Source organism: Macrobrachium nipponense, chromosome 3 (assembly GCF_015104395.2).
Source record: "Macrobrachium nipponense isolate FS-2020 chromosome 3, ASM1510439v2, whole genome shotgun sequence".
Classification (NCBI taxonomy): Eukaryota; Metazoa; Arthropoda; class Malacostraca; order Decapoda; family Palaemonidae; genus Macrobrachium; species Macrobrachium nipponense.
Window position 1 is genome coordinate 52,464,648 of NC_087202.1, and position 18,398 is coordinate 52,483,045.

The 18,398-nt window shown below is 45.1% G+C and overlaps 1 protein-coding gene across 3 annotated transcripts in view; it reads right to left on the minus strand.

The window, feature by feature from the left end:
* The window catches only part of LOC135221778 (proton-coupled zinc antiporter SLC30A1-like), a 335,667-nt gene that overhangs the window by 38,197 nt on the left and 279,072 nt on the right, over positions 1-18,398 (minus strand). The gene's annotated exons all lie outside the window — the stretch shown is intronic.

Consider the following 18,398-nt stretch of genomic DNA (forward strand, 5'->3'; position numbering starts at 1 on the left):
AAATCACACACGACATGTTAGTCAAAGCTCATTAGTGCAAAACTAAGTACTGTATATCTTAGTTTTACCAGACTACTGAGGTGATTAACAGTTCTCCTAGGCTAGCCCAAATGATTAGTTATTTTTACATGGCTAGGAACCTATTGGTTACTTAAAAACATGACCTACAACTTATTATGGGATCCAAAACACATCAACATTTCAATTTCTACCACTAGGAATAAATTTCTATGATTCCTTGTTGGCATAGCAGGGAATTGAACCCGGACCCTGAGATCGGTAGTCGAGCACATAACCGACTTGTCCAACGAGGAGCTGCTGATCAGTGCAGATATGTCATCATCAAATTGGTTAAGAAAATTATTTTATTTGAAAATACTTGCATGAAGTTAGACGATATACTGGTAAAATACAATGAATTAATGATTTTAACATGAAAAGAATGGAATGGAGTGAATTTTATAATCTATATAAACAGTCTTGACTGTATAATGACAAATTTTATGGATTCCTATTGTCTTCCAATTCATGTTCTATGGTAGAAAAATAAACTGTAGAATCAATATTCAAACATGGAGGGCTGTCAATTTGGTGTCCCTAGTTCCTTTCTTTTTACAGGTAAGGAAAAGGCAAATGTCCATTCCTTGGCAAAATTAACTGCTTCGGCAATCTGTGAAAGACAGAATCCTCACTGGAAGATGAAGTAAGCAAAGAAAATAGTGGTCTGACTGCATCTAGGGGAGAATCCATGCTCTGTTCCTCAGTAAGAGTTATTCAGAGCCTTCCATCTTGCCTGGGGATATTGAAGGTAGGATTTGTAAAGCAGGAGCTGACCCGTGTTTGACCTCTGATTGAGGTCTGCTTTCTTCCAGTACCAGGGTTCCCACCAAATTCTGCAAATTCAGCTTGCTGCTTGCATCCAATCTATTTTGGACTCTCATGACATATTCGTTCCTCATGATTCTGGTCTTGGTTTATCTGCTAACATGACTTCTGTTACTGTCACAAAGTAACTTGATGATCCTAGCAAGTCATTGCCCCCTAGTAGTGTCTACAAAAAGAGAAGTTACAGCTACCTGAAAGCAGCCTGTCACAAATGCAGCTGCTCAAAGGTCCTGACTATAAAGCATGAGTTTATAACTGGTAATTAAAAAACTAAAATATCTTCCATACAGGGAAGTTTAGCACTTAGAGAACAAAAAGCTGTTTCCTTGGTAAACAGTATATCTAACACTGGTGGAGGTCATTTTAACCCCTGCAAAAATCTTTCAATATTAAATAAAAAACCTTCCATTGGGGAAGTCTTATATTCACATAGCAAAAGAAAATGACAACAGAAATACCATAACAGCTGAGGGAGGAAAAAGCTTCACAAAAAGGATTATAACAATAAAAGCTGGAACTGCATAGCAAGCTGATAACAATTTGGCAGAAACATAAGGCTGAGGCAGTTGGCTGGTGGAAATCTGAGGATCCCAAAGTGCAAGCCAGAGCTTTCATAAGTTGTCAATTTTTTTGCCCATGTCTAGGACTTTATCTGTTGTTAAAAATGGACTGTACAGTATAAGTAAAGTCTAATGAGTTTTGGGTAAAACTATTTAGGACTTACACACCAGTATTGCACCATGATGAGCCACAGCCAGGGTTCTTCCATACAGAAAAACTTGGAGCTGTTTCAATATATTCTGGGTACTGTTCTCACGAGGTGTCTCACTGTGTGATTGTTATTTCTTTAATGGTGTAGTATTTGTTAGGTTTTTTATTCTCATAGATGGTCAAAAAACATAAGTGAAAGTAATCAGGAATTACGCACCCAGTTTCACTAATCCTTCAGCCCCTTCACTTCAAATACGTCAAAACCTTAGTAATTGTTCACAAGTAGATTAGCCACATTGTTTTCAAATTACGTACTAATATTGATTAATAACCGAGATGTCCATTATTATTAATTAATAATCTGAATGAAATTGTTCATGAGTAGATTAGTCACATTGTTTTTAGGTTACTATTCACTAATAACTAAGATGCCTATCAGAATTAATATCAGAATTATTTTTTTTCCTTACAACGTGCCATGCATGAAACACTTTTGGTAATTACAGTTCTTTGTTCTTTCGTTGCATTCCCTAGTAGACTTGTGTCTTACTTTCCTCCACTTTATTTTTCCTCTTCTGACTTTGCTATCTAAATTCTTACAATTTATTCAGTACAAATGTACTTTTAATCATCATTTAAGATGGAATCCTATAAGTAAACCCAATACTACATACATATGTCCAAAAATTTTACTCAATGGCTTGGTTAAATTATAGATGGGCTTTAATGTGTCATCTTAACTTTTGTGGGTCTTAAATCAAAATATGCCTTTGTTCAACAAACCTTTGGTCTTAACAATAGGATATTTCTGGGCTCAGCTCGTGTCGCTGCGCGAAATATCCTTTAATCTATTATTTCTAGGGTAAATGTACTAACACATACCAGAGAATAAATAAAATAAAGAAAAAGGTCCAGTATAACTGACTCGCTCACCTCCAGGAGGGTGTCGGTATGAACACTAGGCGAGTGAGACCACTACCACGAGCCAAATGCCAATAGAAATCTCCCACTACAAAATCCCTCCAAGAGGGGAGCCGACCCACAGAGTGAGCAGCTCGTACTACTACTACTCCATCCCATGCTGCCGACTGCTGCGCCTCTGGTGGCCATCCTTTCAAGTTAGCACCCACGAGTCGGTTGTGATATTTTTCCTCTCTGTGTTTTTTGTGCCCTTTCATTGGATTTTCTATTATGGAGCGTGCAGCTATCGCAGCAGCTAAGTTAAGTACTCAGTATTTACGGTTAGTTGGTTTTTTCCGGCCCTGAGACAGTATTTGCCGTTTTTTAGGTATAAATACGATCTCGGGTCGGAAGCATGGCGCATGGTTCTGCCTCGTGATGGCTCGTTCTTGGTCTCCCATACCTAGAACAATCCCCTTATTTATCTTCGCTCTTTATGAATTATCTGCTTTTACTTAGGGTACGGTCTACTCAGGTTTGTCCCATCGCATGCATGTATTACCTTACGTAGGCTTCTTCTATCCAGACCTAGTCCAGGTTCTTAGTATCGGCCTCTGACTAGCTTGAGTGGTAGACTTGCCTTCGGGTTAGTCGTACACTCCTGGATTTTTTCTCCTGCTATATTGTTTTCTTTCTTTCATTTATTATTTATATAACTGTGTATTTTATTATTGTTAGGTTAGTTAGGCGTCTGGCTTAGCCTAGGTCCTGGCTCTTTGAGGCCTATACTACCGCTCATCAGTTCGGTTGCTTCCTATAGCATCTCTCTGATCAGTTGGTTCGGCCCAGTGGGCTTATTTGCCTCCGCATTTTCAGTTCAGTATGCTTCCGATAGCATTTCCCTGATCAGTGGTTGTCCTAGGCTTAGTTGTCGTTTTTGGTCTTACCGCCTCGTGGTCACTTCGTGATCCACGGGCCAGCCAGACGCCTGTCCAGTCATTCTTCCCCCCCCTCCCTCCCGCTCTTCCATAGAGTCGGGCGGGGGCGGGTCGGTTCTGCCCCATGCTCTGCTATCCTCATACCCGAGCCTGCCTCCCTCTCTCCCCTCAGGCGGAGGGCTAGGGAGTCGGGACAGACCCAGACTAGGTCTCGACCTCTCCGGCTTCTCGGTCCGGCCGGTTGGTACGGAGTGGGGGGGGGTAACTGGCCTTGCCCACCTCCGCGCTACCTTGTCGCTCCGGGCTAGCTTGAGCCTGTATGTCTTCTCGCTCTTTCCCATCTTACTAGGGCTCCTCATGATCGGAGTCCTGGTATCCAGCGGAAAGTTGTTAGTCCACCCAGTAGGGTGGACCGGAGCATACAGTGGGTCTCTACTAAACCTTACCGTTTTGCTGAGTTCCTACACTCCGCTACGCACTGGACTTAGTCCGGTTTGCTTGTGTGTTAGGTTTAAGTTATCTTTTAAGTTTATCTTAAGAACCTTAAACCATCCCCCTCCCTTACATATCTTACCGGATCTCTCCGGGATTATAGCCTATTCAGGCGATGCAGGGAGGGGTTATGCCCAAATTTTTTCCGAGCTCCGGCATGCATCGGAGCTCTTCTATCCTTTAGACTGTAAGTGATGTTTTTAAGATACTCATGTGTCTCCCCACTTACAGGGCACCCAACTGGAGCATCCGGGATGTCCGCCACACTTCAGGACCCTTGTGGACACGAAGTTTGCCGGTCCCATGCTCCATGCGCGACTCCGCTCGGGGACATCCAGGTCTGGTACCATGAAACGTGTACCATATGTTACGATCTGGTGAGCCAGCTTTTGGAAGGGGTAAGTTTTACATCTCCAGTAGCTGCTCCGCTTCTTTTTTAGCGCTTAAAGTTTTCATCATATTAACTTAAGGCAATTAATTTAAGTTATACTTAAGTTTAGTTTTTAAGTGATTCTTAAATCTAAACTACGCCTTCTCTTCCAGGCTCCGGCGGTAAGAGATACCGCACTGGCTACCCTGCGGGCCTGGGTCGGCGGTTTTGGGAAAAAAACGCCGCCAAGGGACAGCCTACATCCTAGAGAAGCGGTTGGCATTACTAATCTTCCCCGGAGGCAAGGCGACAGGATACGTCGACCCGGTAGAAGCGGATCCGACTATCGCCTTCATCCAACAACAGCTGGCCACCTCATTAACTGATCAGGGACCAGGATATCTCTACGGAGGGTCGCGACCCTAGATATTAATGTTGAACCTATGGTAGGTATAGACGACCTGTTGGTCGAGGTAGGTACGGTGGACACCCAAGGGTCACCCTTGGGCGTAACTGTTTCTTCTACTCCTGCAACCTCTCCATCCTTCAAGGCTTTACGGGTGACGAAATATATTCTCCTCCTGGTGCTTCGGTTAGACCTAAGGTCAAGTCTAAGGTGATGACTTTGACTAAGACGTCGTCGTCGTCTAAGAAGACGACTTCGGCTTCATCCTCCTCCCGTAAGTGTCTCCGGCTGGGAATCCCGGAGCATCCAGGTCTAAAGCTTCATAGCTCCGGCTCTAAGTCCTCGAGGAGTAAATCCTCCAGAGAGAGATCTCGCACTCCGGCGGAATCACCAGTTCCGCTACCTTTGGTTCCGATTCAGAGACTCCCATCCACCTCCGCAGCAGCTCCGGCTTTGGACTCCAATGCTGGCCTGTTGCAACAGGTGGGTGACCTGGTGGGTGGGGTCCTTAAAGAGTAGCATGGAGCAAATGATCTCTCGTCTGTCGGACAGGATTACTTCCCAGGACTCCATTATAGCCGGGCTGAGAGAGCTCCTCTAGCCTCTCCTCCACTGTCCAACACGAGTGGATCCCAACTTCCTCCGTATGACTCACTACCTCAGTTCTCTATGAACAATCCGTGGAGAGTAAGCGTCATACGCCCCCTTCCAGGACGGTCTCATCTCTATACCGGAATTTGGGACTCGAAGAATAGAGGACTTCGAGTTCTTCCCGGAAGACCTCCAGCCTCCGTTCATAGGCTACGCAAGGCTTACGCCGTCGGCTAATGGTGCGGGACGATAAGGTACTAACGGAGACAGTCCTCTACTCACGAGACCAGGCTCAGAGAGAATGGCTCAGGTGTTTAGAGGACATGGATTGTTCTAACACCAAGATACAACCATTTAAGAGTCCCTTTACCATTTTTACAATGGATGAGAGTACCCGCTCCCGTTTCCTAACCAAGATCGCGAGGTCGACCATCCCAGCGGCCCAGAAGGGGGAACCTATACCGCAGTTGAAGGAAGCGGATCCCACTTCTCCGTTGCTCCCCTCAGTTGGAGAATTGTGGGAAGACTTGCCGAATACATTCTCAGCTGGCAAACTCAAACCAGACTGTGCTATGGAGCAGTTTGGTGAAAAGCTACCCAGGCTCCCAGATAGCCTTATTCAGGCTGAGTTTGATGCAAAATCGCGTCTAGCCAGATCCATCAATTCTATGGCTATGTCTGAGGTAGCTACCATGGCTTATGGATCAGAACCGATTTTTAAGCTCATGACCAAAGCCCTGACTCAAACGGTACAGTCAGATATGTTTGAGTTTGCCACTGCTCGGACGAATTGTAGGAAGCATGTCCTACAAGAGGCAACCATTCGGCATGAACCGAATAGGTTACTCTCGTATAGATCTGGGGCGGGGAGCAGATCTCTTCCCAGAAGCTATGGTTAAGGAGGTCCCCCCCAAGTCAGAGGCTACCAGGTTAAACCAGAGCCTTAAGGATCGTTGGGGCCTTTCGGCTAAGAGGAGGCAAGACCTGACTCCTAAAGGTAAGGGACAAAAGAAACCCAGGCATTTCCAACCTTACCAGAAGAAGCAACTACGCTTTCCTCAACAAGTTCCAACAGTACCGTTAGTGCAGACAGCCCAACCCTCCACTTCTAAAGATCAATCACAGCCAATTTATGTGATATCCCCTCAGCCTCAGCCCTCCACCTCTTACGCCATCTCTCCAGCTTACAATCAAGCCTTCGAGAGTCAAGCTTCTCAGAAGTATGACCGCTCGGGTAAGGGAGGTAGAGGTAAGCGTTCCTTTCGTGGGAGAGGATCGGGAGGCCCCTTTAACAGGGGAAAGCACTTCAGGAGGAGGCCGAGGCGGTTACCAGAACCAATGAAGAACTTCAGGTAGGAGGGAGGCTGTTTCACTTTCGCCACCGGTGGAACTTCAGCCAATGGGCTCAGAGCATAGTGTCAAAAGGTCTGGGTTGGAGCTGGTTGACGAACCCACCTCCATCCAGACCTTTCCGTCAACTTCCTTCCAAGGAATTGACAGAGTACGCAGACGATCTCCTTCAAAAAGGAGCTATAGCGAGAGTCAAGAGATTAAAATTTCAAGGTCGCTTGTTCAGCGTGCCAAAGAAAGGCTCACAAAAAAGAAGGGTAATCTTAGACTTGTCCCCGCTTAAACTTAGCCATCCGCTGCGACAAGTTCAAGATGCTCACGATCTCACAGGTGCGGAACCCCCTTACTTCCCCCCCCCGTGGGGAGGGCCCCCCCCGTCCACCACCACCTCTATCGATCTTACAGACGCTTACTATCATATCCCTATTGCAAAGACATCCGCTCCGTATCTGGGTTTCTAGATAGGAGACCAGACATTCTCCTTCAAAGTAGTTCCATTCGGACTCAACGTGGCACCCAGAGTGTTCACGAAGCTAGCGGAAAGTGGTAGTGCAACAACTCAGATCGCAAGGGATCATGGTAGTAGCGTATCTCGACGATTGGTTGATCTGGGCCCCAACAGTCGAGGAATGCAACAGAGCTACTCTGAAAGTGATTCAGTTCCTGGAATATCTAGGCTTCAAAATAAACAGGACCAAATCAAGACTCACTCCAGAGTCAAACTTTCAGTGGCTGGGCATTCAATGGAATCTAGCATCCCCCACACTCTGTCGATTCATCAACCAAAAGGAAAGAAATAGCAAAGTCAGTCAAGCAATTTCTAAGTCACAAACTAGCGTCAAGGAGAGCCCAGGAAAGGATCCTGGGTTCTCTCCAGTTTGCATCAGTGACAAACGTCTTAATGAAAGCCAAACTGAAAGACCTAACCAGAATCTGGCGCTCGCGAGCAAACGTCAGGTCCAGGGACAAACTACCTATCCTCAGTGCCTCTGATTCTAAAGAATCGACTTCGGCCATGGGCGAGAGTCAAGAATTTATCAATGTCAGTACCCCTTCAGTTCCCTCCACCAGGGGTCACCATCCACACAGACGCGTCCTTAAGCGGTGGGAGGGGAGGGTATTCCAGGTCAAAAAGGTTCAAGGGACTTGGTCACCTCAGTTCCGTCAGTTGCCATATAAACGTACTGGAGGCAATGGCAGTGTTCTTGACTCTAAAAAGGTTACGCCCACCAAGTACTCCACATAAAGCTAGTCCTGGACAGCGCAGTGGTAGTACATTGTATAAACGAGGAGGTTCCAAGTCACGTCATCTAAATCACGTCATGATAGCCATCTTCTCCCTGGCAGACAAGTTCAGTTGGCATCTTTCCTCCACTCACATAGCTGGAGTAAGAAACGTCATAGCAGCGCCCTATCCCGATCAGTACTCCCATAGAGTCGGATATGGTCACTGGACAACAGTTCGTTCCAAGGATCCTCAAAGAGTCCCAGGGCTACAGGTGGACCTCTTCGCATCACAAGCGAACCACAAACTACCGTGTTATGTAGCCCCAACCTGGACCCTCTGGCCTATGCCACGGACGCCCTGGCTCTAGACTGGAACAACTGGGAGAAGATTTACGTCTTCCCTCCAGTGAATCTCCTCATGAAAGTATTGAACAAACTCAGGACATTCAAGGGTCAAGTGGCTCTAGTAGCCCCAGACTGGCCGAAGAGCAACTGGTATCCTCTAATTTTGGAGCTGGGCCTTCGTCCTCTTCAGATCCCCAGTTCCCAAGCTCTCCCAGTCAGTGCAAATGAAGACTGTGTTCGCTTCCTCAGGGATTCTCAAAACCCTAACTTTATGGATTTCATGAAGTTTGCGGCAAAAAAGAGATGCGAATATTGACCCTCAGAATATTCTATCTTAGAATCCGTATAAAAGGGATTCGACTTTTGAGGCAGTATGATGCTGCTGTCAAAAAGTTAGCAACCTTCCTGAGAGATTCGGATATTAGAATCATGACAGTTAATTCAGCTATATCCTTTTTCAGATCCTTATTTGAAAAAGGTTTAGCAGCTAGCAACGATTACGACAAACAAGTCAGCTTTGAAAAAGATATTTCAATTTGGATTTAACATAGACTTGACGGATTCCTACTTCTCGTCTATTCCTAAGGCATGTGCTAGCTTAGGCCTTTGTTAGCCTACGTCAGTTTCATGGTTCTTAAACGATGTCCTAAAACTGGCTTCCGAAACCGATAATGACACATGCTCGTTTATAATGCTCTTAAGAAAAACCCTATTCTTATTAAGCTTAGCTTCAGGAGCAAGAATTTCAGAACTGTCGGCTCTATCCAGAGACCCGGATCATATTCAGTTCCTTCCCACAGGAGAAGTCCTATTTCTCCGGAACGTAGCTTTTTTTTTTTTTTTTTAGCAAAGAATGAAGATCCTTTGATGAGGTGGGAACCTTGGAAGGTACTACCCCTTCCACAAGATGTATCTCTTTGCCCAGTTACAACCTTACGAGCCTTTCTGTCTAGGACCTCCTCATCTTCGTCGGGTCCCCTCTTTAGGAGGGAAAAAGGTGGAACTTTATCCATTAAAGGCATCAGGCAACAAATCCTGTACTTTATTAAGCAAGCCAATCCTGACTCTTTCCCGAAAGCACATGATGTCAGGGCAGTAGCCATCCTAAATTAATATTTCCAACATATGAACTTCGATGAGTTGTTGAAAAAAGTATTTAACTGGATGGAAAACAATCGCCGACAGTGTTCAAACGTTCCACTACCTTTAAGTCCTTGGAAGCTCTGAAATTCCCAGCAGTAGCAGCGGGTAACATAGTTTCCCCTGACTCTAGCTAGTTTGTAGTAGAAGATTCAGTCCTCCTTTCTACCTGCCTCACCCAAAAGTTCGTCTATTCCTACCTGGTTCATTTGCATTCACCTTGTGTCTTAGCTGCTTTGTGATAGTGTAGTGGGTGCCCCTTATTGTCTGGTTAGGACACTCACAAATGATTATAAACATTGATCTCATGGATGTTTCCCCTTATTTTTATGCTAGGGGATACATCATATTATAATGATTACGGGTTTTGTATATTAAGTCATATACATTCTTTTATATATTATTATTGTTGATTGTTTTTATTAATTGCTATTATACTTTTGATACATGCTGTTACACAGATAACATTGATAACATGCAAATAATTTTACCTGTACATATGTAATTACCTTATGTTAACAAACATGATTAGATTTATGGGTAATTTAAGCATATTTCTATTTTTATACCCCTGTGTATATGTATCTTTTAGCAATTATAGTCTATTCATATATATTTTATCTTTTATTTGAGACCTATTCTGATTTATTTTATTTTTATTCTCATTTTATTACTTTTGTTTACAATCTTGTGCTATTTCTCTGGTACGATTTCGCGCAGCGACACGAGCTGAGCCCAGAAAAGGGATTTTGACGTAAGGAAAAATCTATTTCTGGGCGATTGGCTCGTGTCGCCAGCGAAATCCCACCCTACCCATCCCTTCGCCCAAGATTGTCTGCTAACTTCAGGATGGCCACCAGAGGCGCAGCAGTCGGCAGCATGGGATGGAGTAGTAGTAGTACGAGCTGCTCACTCTGTGGGTCGGCTCCCCTCTTGGAGGGATTTTGTAGTGGGAGATTTCTATTGGCATTTGGCTCGTGGTAGTGGTCTCACTCGCCTAGTGTTCATACCGACACCCTCCTGGAGGGTGAGCGAGTCAGTTATACTGACCTTTTTCTTTATTTTATTTATTCTCTGGTATGTGTTAGTACATTTACCCTAGAAATAATAGATTAAAGGATATTTCGCTGGCGACACGAGCCAATCGCCCAGAAATAGATTTTTCCTTACGTCAAAATCCCTTTTTACAAGCGCCAGCTTGTAACCAGTTAAAACAATCAGAGATTGTAAAGCAAGGAATCTGTGAGATCTGGCAATGCCTGCGTGTATGAGGTGAAAGCTGGTCAGAGACAGCGCATTCAACCTTGTGACGCACCAGTCTTTTCCTAATTGCCTTGGGGAGTTGACGCTTATGCTTTGCTCTCCTTCCGAGGCGGTTTTTTCTGCCTGTGTTCTGTTTTCAGTGTACTTGGTGTGTGTGCATTTGTTGGTATGGCTTCCTCCGAGTATTCACAGCCTCATCAACGCATGTGCCCGGGCATTCAGGGGTTCCTGTGCTCTAGGTTTTTGGTGTCGTTGACTATGGATCTGCATACAACTTACAGTAGGTGCAGAGCTAATTTTTGTATGGTGACGAATCCCTGCCCAGAATGTTGATCCTAGCCTAAGTCGCAGTGTAGGTTGTTTTATAGGAAAAGGGAACATTGTAGAGTTTCGAATCCTCTCTTGGGAGGGGTTTTCTTCACCTCGTCTGGATGGCTCGGCAGCTCCCTCTCCCTTGATCACTTTCTCTGATGCTAATTCTGGTGTTCCTGTGTCTTATTCCTTTTCTTCCATTGATTTGTTGATGGAAGTATCGGGAGTGCAACAGGGTGATATTATGTGTAATGTAGCCCCCTCTACCTCGGGTTCCAATTTTCTTCCTAGGAGGGAGGAGGTTGCCTCATCTAATTCCTTTATTTCAGATTCGGAGTCATCCAAAATGGCAGCAGTCTGGGTGTCAAGTGGGCTACGGGGTTCACCCTCCTTGGAAGGTTTGTTCTCTCATTTTTTGGAGGCTTGTCTCCCCCCACCCCCCCCCCAAGCACCCACTGCTCTTCCACCACCCTGTGGACTCCACTATGTTGGCTCTCGCAGGCAGCCATCTTGTGGAACATCACTTACAGTCCCTGGGTATCACTTTTTCGCTCCACCTGAGACCATCGACTAGCTCTGGTCATAGGAGGTCATGACGTCACTCCCAGCACCCTCTCAAACTGTGACGTCATCGTCCTCTCTTGCTGAGCCATCCAAGGCGTTGTGTCAAGCGGTCTTCAAGAGGCTGGACTCTGTTTTGGAAGAGAGGTTTTCTGCCTTCACTGCAAAGGAGATGGTGCGTAAACGTAAGGTCTCTTTTCCACCTCCTGCTTCTAAGAGATCTCATAAGGAAGGAGATTTATCTCCTTCGCCTTCTTCTTCTCCATCGCCACCTCATCATCGCATTAGTCGTTAGAGGATCAAGGACTTTGCTGTTACGTCTTCTGCGAGTGGAGGGAGTGCATCACCTTCTGCCTCTCATGGCTGTATCTCCCCCATGCACGTCCGTGGTCGTGCAGGTGAGAGGAGCGCTTCGCCAGCTGCCCCACACAGTCGTGCTCCCCCATCACAGGTTAGCATTCATGGGATTGACAGTGGAGTCTGCAGAAAGGAGCCATCCTTGTCTTTGTTACACGGTCAGGTCTCCCCTATGCATGCTGGTAATGCATCGACATCTCTTCACAGCCGTGTCTCTCCACATGGACGTGTTCGTGACAGTATGAGAGTTAAGTCTCCATCTTCCGTAAGCGGACACGTTTCAGGCTTGCAAGTACGTGCTGGTGTTTTGGGAGGTGCTCCTTTGTCTGCCTCGGTTCTAGTTCATCGCTGTAAGGATGATAAGGCACTGATTAAAAGGTCGAAAGTTGCAGAAGCGGAAGTGATCTAAACTGTGTGTAGAGATTCGTCACTCAACAAAACTGTGGTTGACAGTCAAGAGCGTAAGGATTCTAGGCCCACGGATGGGTTCCTTGTTCGCCTGAAATAAAGTCTTAATGATAAGAATCGTTCGCCGTCAAGAAGCTCTCTTTGGTCACGTTCTGTGTCTCAGGACTGTGCTTGGTTGAAATCTCACGGATGTGTACTCGTCTCGTCACACGGACGTGTACGCTTTTCCTCCTGTGAATTTTGCCTGACAGTATACATGGTTCTTCACATGAGTTTGTATGCGGTTCAAGCCAGACTGTTCTCTAGTTTCGTTGCTGGTTAACGCTCAAATGCCTTCGGTCTGCAAATGTTAGAGGCGTCTCCCCTACCATTAATTATCCTGATAGCTAGTTTCTCTAGCAAAACTTCAACAGTGTTGCTACAAAAGGAAGCTGATACTGCCAAACCTTCTTCTTCATGTCGTTGGTCACCGTTGCCGGAGCAGGAGGAGGGAGACAATCAAGAGTTATTGTCTTCCTTTGGGGAGGTTGTTGACCTCATTCGTAGGTTCAACGATCTTGAATGTATGACGCACGCTCAGTCTTCTATCATGCCTACATGCTTAGAAGCCTTGCTGGGTGCCACTCAGGATTCTAAGACTTCTTTTGAACTCCCCTGTCGGGCCATGCTCAGTTCGTCTTACAACGTGTGAACACTTTGGTGTCAGACCGGAATGACACTCTACATTCGAAGGGGTCATCTAAGTTTCTTCCTCCTCCTCTCAAGGAACATAGAAAGTAATATTCAAATAATGTGTTCACTTGATACCTCGTCGCCTTAACCCAAACGTGGTTTGTCTCAAGCCTGGTTTAACCTTAGAGCAAGTTAGATCGGAGGGTCCTTCCTTGTCATCACACGAAGCCTTAGCTATGGAGAGTACGGCGGCTTCCATCTTCCAGACGGTCTCATGGCTTGACTTATGCTGGACTCATGGCTTGACTTATGGTCCACAGCGATAGCCAAGATTGCTTCAGATAGGTCTGTAGAAGGGTTAGTGAGTTTGTCTTCTCTTGCTAGACTGTTGCAGTCTGGTGGTAAGGCATTTTCTTATCGGGCCCATCTTAATGTGAATTTATGGGCTAACCTTCTACTAGCCAGGAGAGACGCAGCTTTCTCCAAGATGGCAAGCTCAGTGGACTCTTGAGTTTTTGTTGGCGCTCAGGAATGGGGATCTTCTGGATTCACAGTTCCTGTTTCCGAGAAATTAGTTAGAAAATGCTATTGACCGGCGACGAGTGGATACTAAGGATAGGTTGGTCCACCAGGCAATTTCCAAGTCAGAGCCCCGTTTATGTCGCCCACCTCCTCCTCAGATACAGGTAAGGATATCTTCACCTGTTAACCCATCTAAGGGTTCTGCTTTGGCTAGAGGGTCCCTCAGTCCCCCTCTCAGGCTAAGTCTAGCAAGCAACGTCCTTTTCAATCCCGCCCCTACAAGCCTGGGAGGGGCTCTAAAGGAAGGGGCAGAGGGGGTCGTCAATAGAGTGGGCGCCTCTTTCTCTCTCCTTTGCCGGGTAGGGGGGATGACTGGCAGGCCAGAGAGCCAAGTGGCGAGATTATGCAGCAGAGAAGTGGTAGTAGATGTTCTGCGGGTGGGATATCTACTGCCTTTCGACTTCTCTCCCCCTCTCTTGGACAGACCATTTCTCAGTCAGACATATTCTTACAATTCCCTAAAGTTCTTAACTCTTCGGGAGGAAGTCTAGAAAATGCTGGACAAGGGTGTGATAGAGGAAGTAATGCATCCTTCTCCAGGGTTTTACAGTCACATTTTCCTGGTACCAAAAGCGACGGGCGACTGGAGGCCAGTAATCGACCTTTCCATCTTGAATCATTTTGCCAGGAAGACAACGTTCAAGATGGAGACGCCACAGACAGCGTTGGCAGCAGTGAGGGACAACGACTTTTTGCTGTCAATAGATCTAAAGGATGCTTTCTTCCAGATCCCTGTTCATCCTTCATCCAGGTAGTTTTTCTGCTTCACTCTCAGAGAGAAGATATTCCAATTCAAAGTCCTGTGCTTTGGGTTGACCACGTCCCCTCAGGTGTTCACAAGTCTTCTCCCTCATCTCGACAAGGGCTCATGCTCAAGGGATTCATCTGTTGAGATAACTCGACAACTGGCTGGTCTTAGCAAGTTCCAGGAAGAAGCTGCTGCAGGACAGAAATCGTCTGCTTCAGGTTTGTCGGGAGCTAGGCATTGTGGTAAACCTAGAGAAATCGAATCTCAATCCCAGCCAGAATGTTCTTTATCTAGGTATGGTTATAGATACAGCAGCGTCAAGAGTTTTTCCATCAGACCAGGGGTTGGAGAAGTTATGGGTAGTGGCACTCAAGTTCCTATCACCCGAACAGCTGGCTCACATGGGCAGGTTCTTCTGGGGATTTTGTCTTCTCTTGAGAAGTTGGTCCCTCATGGTCGTCTTCATCTTTGGTCTCTGCAATGGAGACTGAAAGACTTCTGGTCCCTGGCAGGAGATTCCCCTCTTCAGAGAGTTCCTCTGTCCGAAGAGGTGAGGAAAGACCTTCGTTGGTGGTTGGATGACCAGAATCTCTTAGTAGGTATCCCTTTGAGTTCTATTCCTCCAGACTTCCTTCTGTTTTCAGATGTCTCTCTCACAGGTTGGGGTGCTCATCTAGGGGACCTCATTATGTCAGGTGTTTGGAGTATGGAAGACAAGCTGCTACACATCAATGTTTTGGAGTTGAAGGCAGCTTATCAGGGTCTGAAGGAGTTTCGGGAGAAGGTAGAGGGTCATTTGGTAGTTCTGATGTCCAACAACACCACGGTGGTCGCTTATGTGAACAAACAGGGGGGTCTGGTGTTTGCCAGCTCCATTCATTGAATGTCGAGTTACACCAGCGGGTGATCAACAACTTGGTGGAGCTCTCGGCTAGATACATCCCAGGCAAGAAGAATGTGGTCGCTGACAAGCTGAACCGTCAGAACCAGATCCTGGGCACAGAGAGGTCTCTGCATCAAGTTGTGGCAGACAGGCTTTTTCAGGTAAGGGGGGAGGCCTATGTTGGACTTCTTTGCAACTCACTTCAACAGAAAACTAGAAGTTTACTGTTCGGTGGTCCCAGATCCTCTAGCTCTGGTGGAGGATGCTTTTCAACACCCTTGGGACAGCCTAGAAGTGTATGCCTTCCCGCCGTTTTGCCTGATCCGTCAAGTGCTCAACAGGGTGATGAGTTCTTGAAATCTCAGGTTGACATTGGTAGCTCCTCTGTGGCCGCAGGCAGAATGGTTTCTGGATCTTCTGTTTCTTCTATCAGAGATTCCAAGAGAGATTCCCTCATGGCGGTAGCTTCTTTGCCCACCTCACGTCAAAAGGTTTCACCAGTTAGTAGAATCCCTGTCTCTTCATGGATGGAAACTATCAAGTATCTCCTCCAAGCAAGAGGTTTTTCTCAGGAAACAACAAGACATATGCCCAGTCATCTCAGGAAGTCCTCTTCAGCAGTATATCAGGGGAAATGGGCAATCTACTGCGATTGGTGTCATCGAAGGGGTTTCTCTCCACTCAAAACCTCTGTTCAATGCATAGCAGATTTTTTGGTCTTCCTCAGGGATGAGAAAGGCCTTTCAGTTTCTGCTAGCAGGGGCTACAGAGCAGCATTGAGGTTGGTTTTGCGTCTCAGAGGCGTAGACATCTCTTCATCCTGGGAGATCTCCTTGTTGTTCAATGGTTTTGAACACACCTGTTCTCCAAGGGAACTTAAGCCTCTTGTCCTTAGAAGTTTCACTAGAGCTCCTTTCGAGCTCTTGCGTTGTTCATCGGAAAGAACCTTGACACTCAAGACAGTTTTCCTTTTGGCCTCAGCTTCTTCGAAGAGAGTGTGGGAGCTTCATGGCCTAAGTTATGACGTGGAACATACCAGGGGTTGGGGGTCTGTGACCTTCAAAATTTTTCCTGGAATTCGTGGCCATACCCAGAATCCCTTGGTACATGACAACAGATTTGCCTCTTTTTCCATTCCATCTTTGAATGACTTAGTGGACAATGACCCACAAGAGCTGTTGTTGTGTCCTGCGAGAGCCCTACATTGCTATCTTAAAAGACTCGACATCTCAAGACCTGGGTGTCGTAGGCTGTTTGTTAACACGGGTCGACCCAAGAAAGAAGTTTTCAAGAACACTATTTCTTTCTGGATACGCAAGGCAATCAAGCAGGCTTATTAGTCTCTTGACAGTTCTGTCACTAACTCTGTGCAGACTAGAGCACATGATGTCAGAGGTATAAGGTCCTCTCTGGCATTTAAGAAAAATTTTACTGTTAACAGAATCTTGAACGCTGGTACTTGGTTGCGCCAACCCACGTTCACCTCATTTTATCTAGGAGATGTTGCCCACAGGTCTATGGACACGTTTTCCCTGGGCCCTGTGGTCGCTGCCCAACAAGTTGTGTAACTCATCCATTGCCCTTTACCGGGCAATTTTTCATCTTACCTAAGATGATTGTGTGGAAGAGAGGAGCGAGTTGACTGGTCTCTTTCTTTCTCTTTGTTCCTTTCTTCTTCCTACGGGCGGGTTGAGGAATAGATACGTCATGTGCTGGACCAGTTTGATACAGGTGCGTAACGTAGTCATGCTGATAGTTAGTTTGCTGTGTATATTTTTCAAATAACCAAACACTCTATTTAGTAGCAAATACTCCTCTCTCTAGCAATGGGTATTTAGGAGTACATAATAATAACAGGCCCCTGTGATTATATGGTTTGTTACTGAACAGTCAGAATTTTCTTTAGTTCCCTAGATGCAATGAATCTGCTCATAAATAATTGTATTACAACCCAGAAGGCGAGTTGTTAGATATCAGTTTATCTATCTTCTCATGGGCATTAGCCCACCTCCTTTAGAACTTTTTTTTTTTTTCCTAGGGAGATGGTCAGGTGGGTTAACTCCCAGCTGGTTTAGGATGCCTGTACCTCCCTCCAAGTATAAGTTTATCCTGTTGTTAAGACCGAAAGTTTGTTCCACATATGAACAAATGACAAATTTTAAAATCAATTTGTATTTTTCATAGCTAAAAACCTGAGGTCTTAACGTGTACTGCCAACTTCTAGCCGCCCCTCTCAACATTTTCTTATCTCCTGGGTTGGGAAAAGACTAGTGCGTCATGAAGTTGAATGCGTGGTCTCTGACCAGCTTTCACCTCGTACGCACAGGCGATGCCAGATATCACAAATTCCTTGCTTTACAATCTCTGATTGTTTTAACCAGTTGCCAGCTGCCACTTGGAAAATATCCTATTGTTAAGACCTCAGGTTTGTTAGCTATGGAAAATACAAATTGATTTTAAAATTTGTCATTTTACCTTATTTACAATTGACTTTTTTAATAAGCATTTTGCCTGCTACTTTCAATTCTCTAAAAATAGGATAAAAATTAATGAATTTCAATCCTCGCTCCTGAGGTTTTGTTTTATGCAATTTCTAAAGTTCACCTATACATATATGCTTTTGACCTGCGGATCATTTCCACATATATTTCACAATGTTTATGGGAGGTCAGAGGTCGCTGCAATTAAACATGCCAATCACCACTACAGTAAAGATTCCTCTCACTCTCTTGGTAATTTATTATGTGGGAGTACACAAGGTTTATCAATTGAGACTCACTACTGTACTATATTTCTAGTAATAACCTTTAGGACTAACTATGTATATTAGTTGTCATTCAGTCAGTAATAAAAAATAATGCTGAAATTAATACCTCTTGCTAATACAAATAATATGCTGTTTAGATATAGTACGTATATGTATTTGTTACTATTCTCTTTTTTTTCTAAATCACTGAATTCACAACATTTTTCATTTACTTACTAAACAGTCCCAGGCTAATCACAAGGTTAGGTTCTTCACTAAATAAAAGTTGGAAAGGATGTATGGTGGAAACTGCATCTGTTATTTGTGTTAACTTTTTTTTTTATTTATGGATAAAGAATGAATAAAACTGGAATCATAAAAATAAGTAGTATTTCAAGGCAGTGAATGAGCATTCTTGACTGAAAAAAGTACAGTCATGGTTCAAAGAGGCTGAATAAGCACTGCTATCATTACTGGGTGTACCAGCATTATTTGCTAAAGAATACAGATG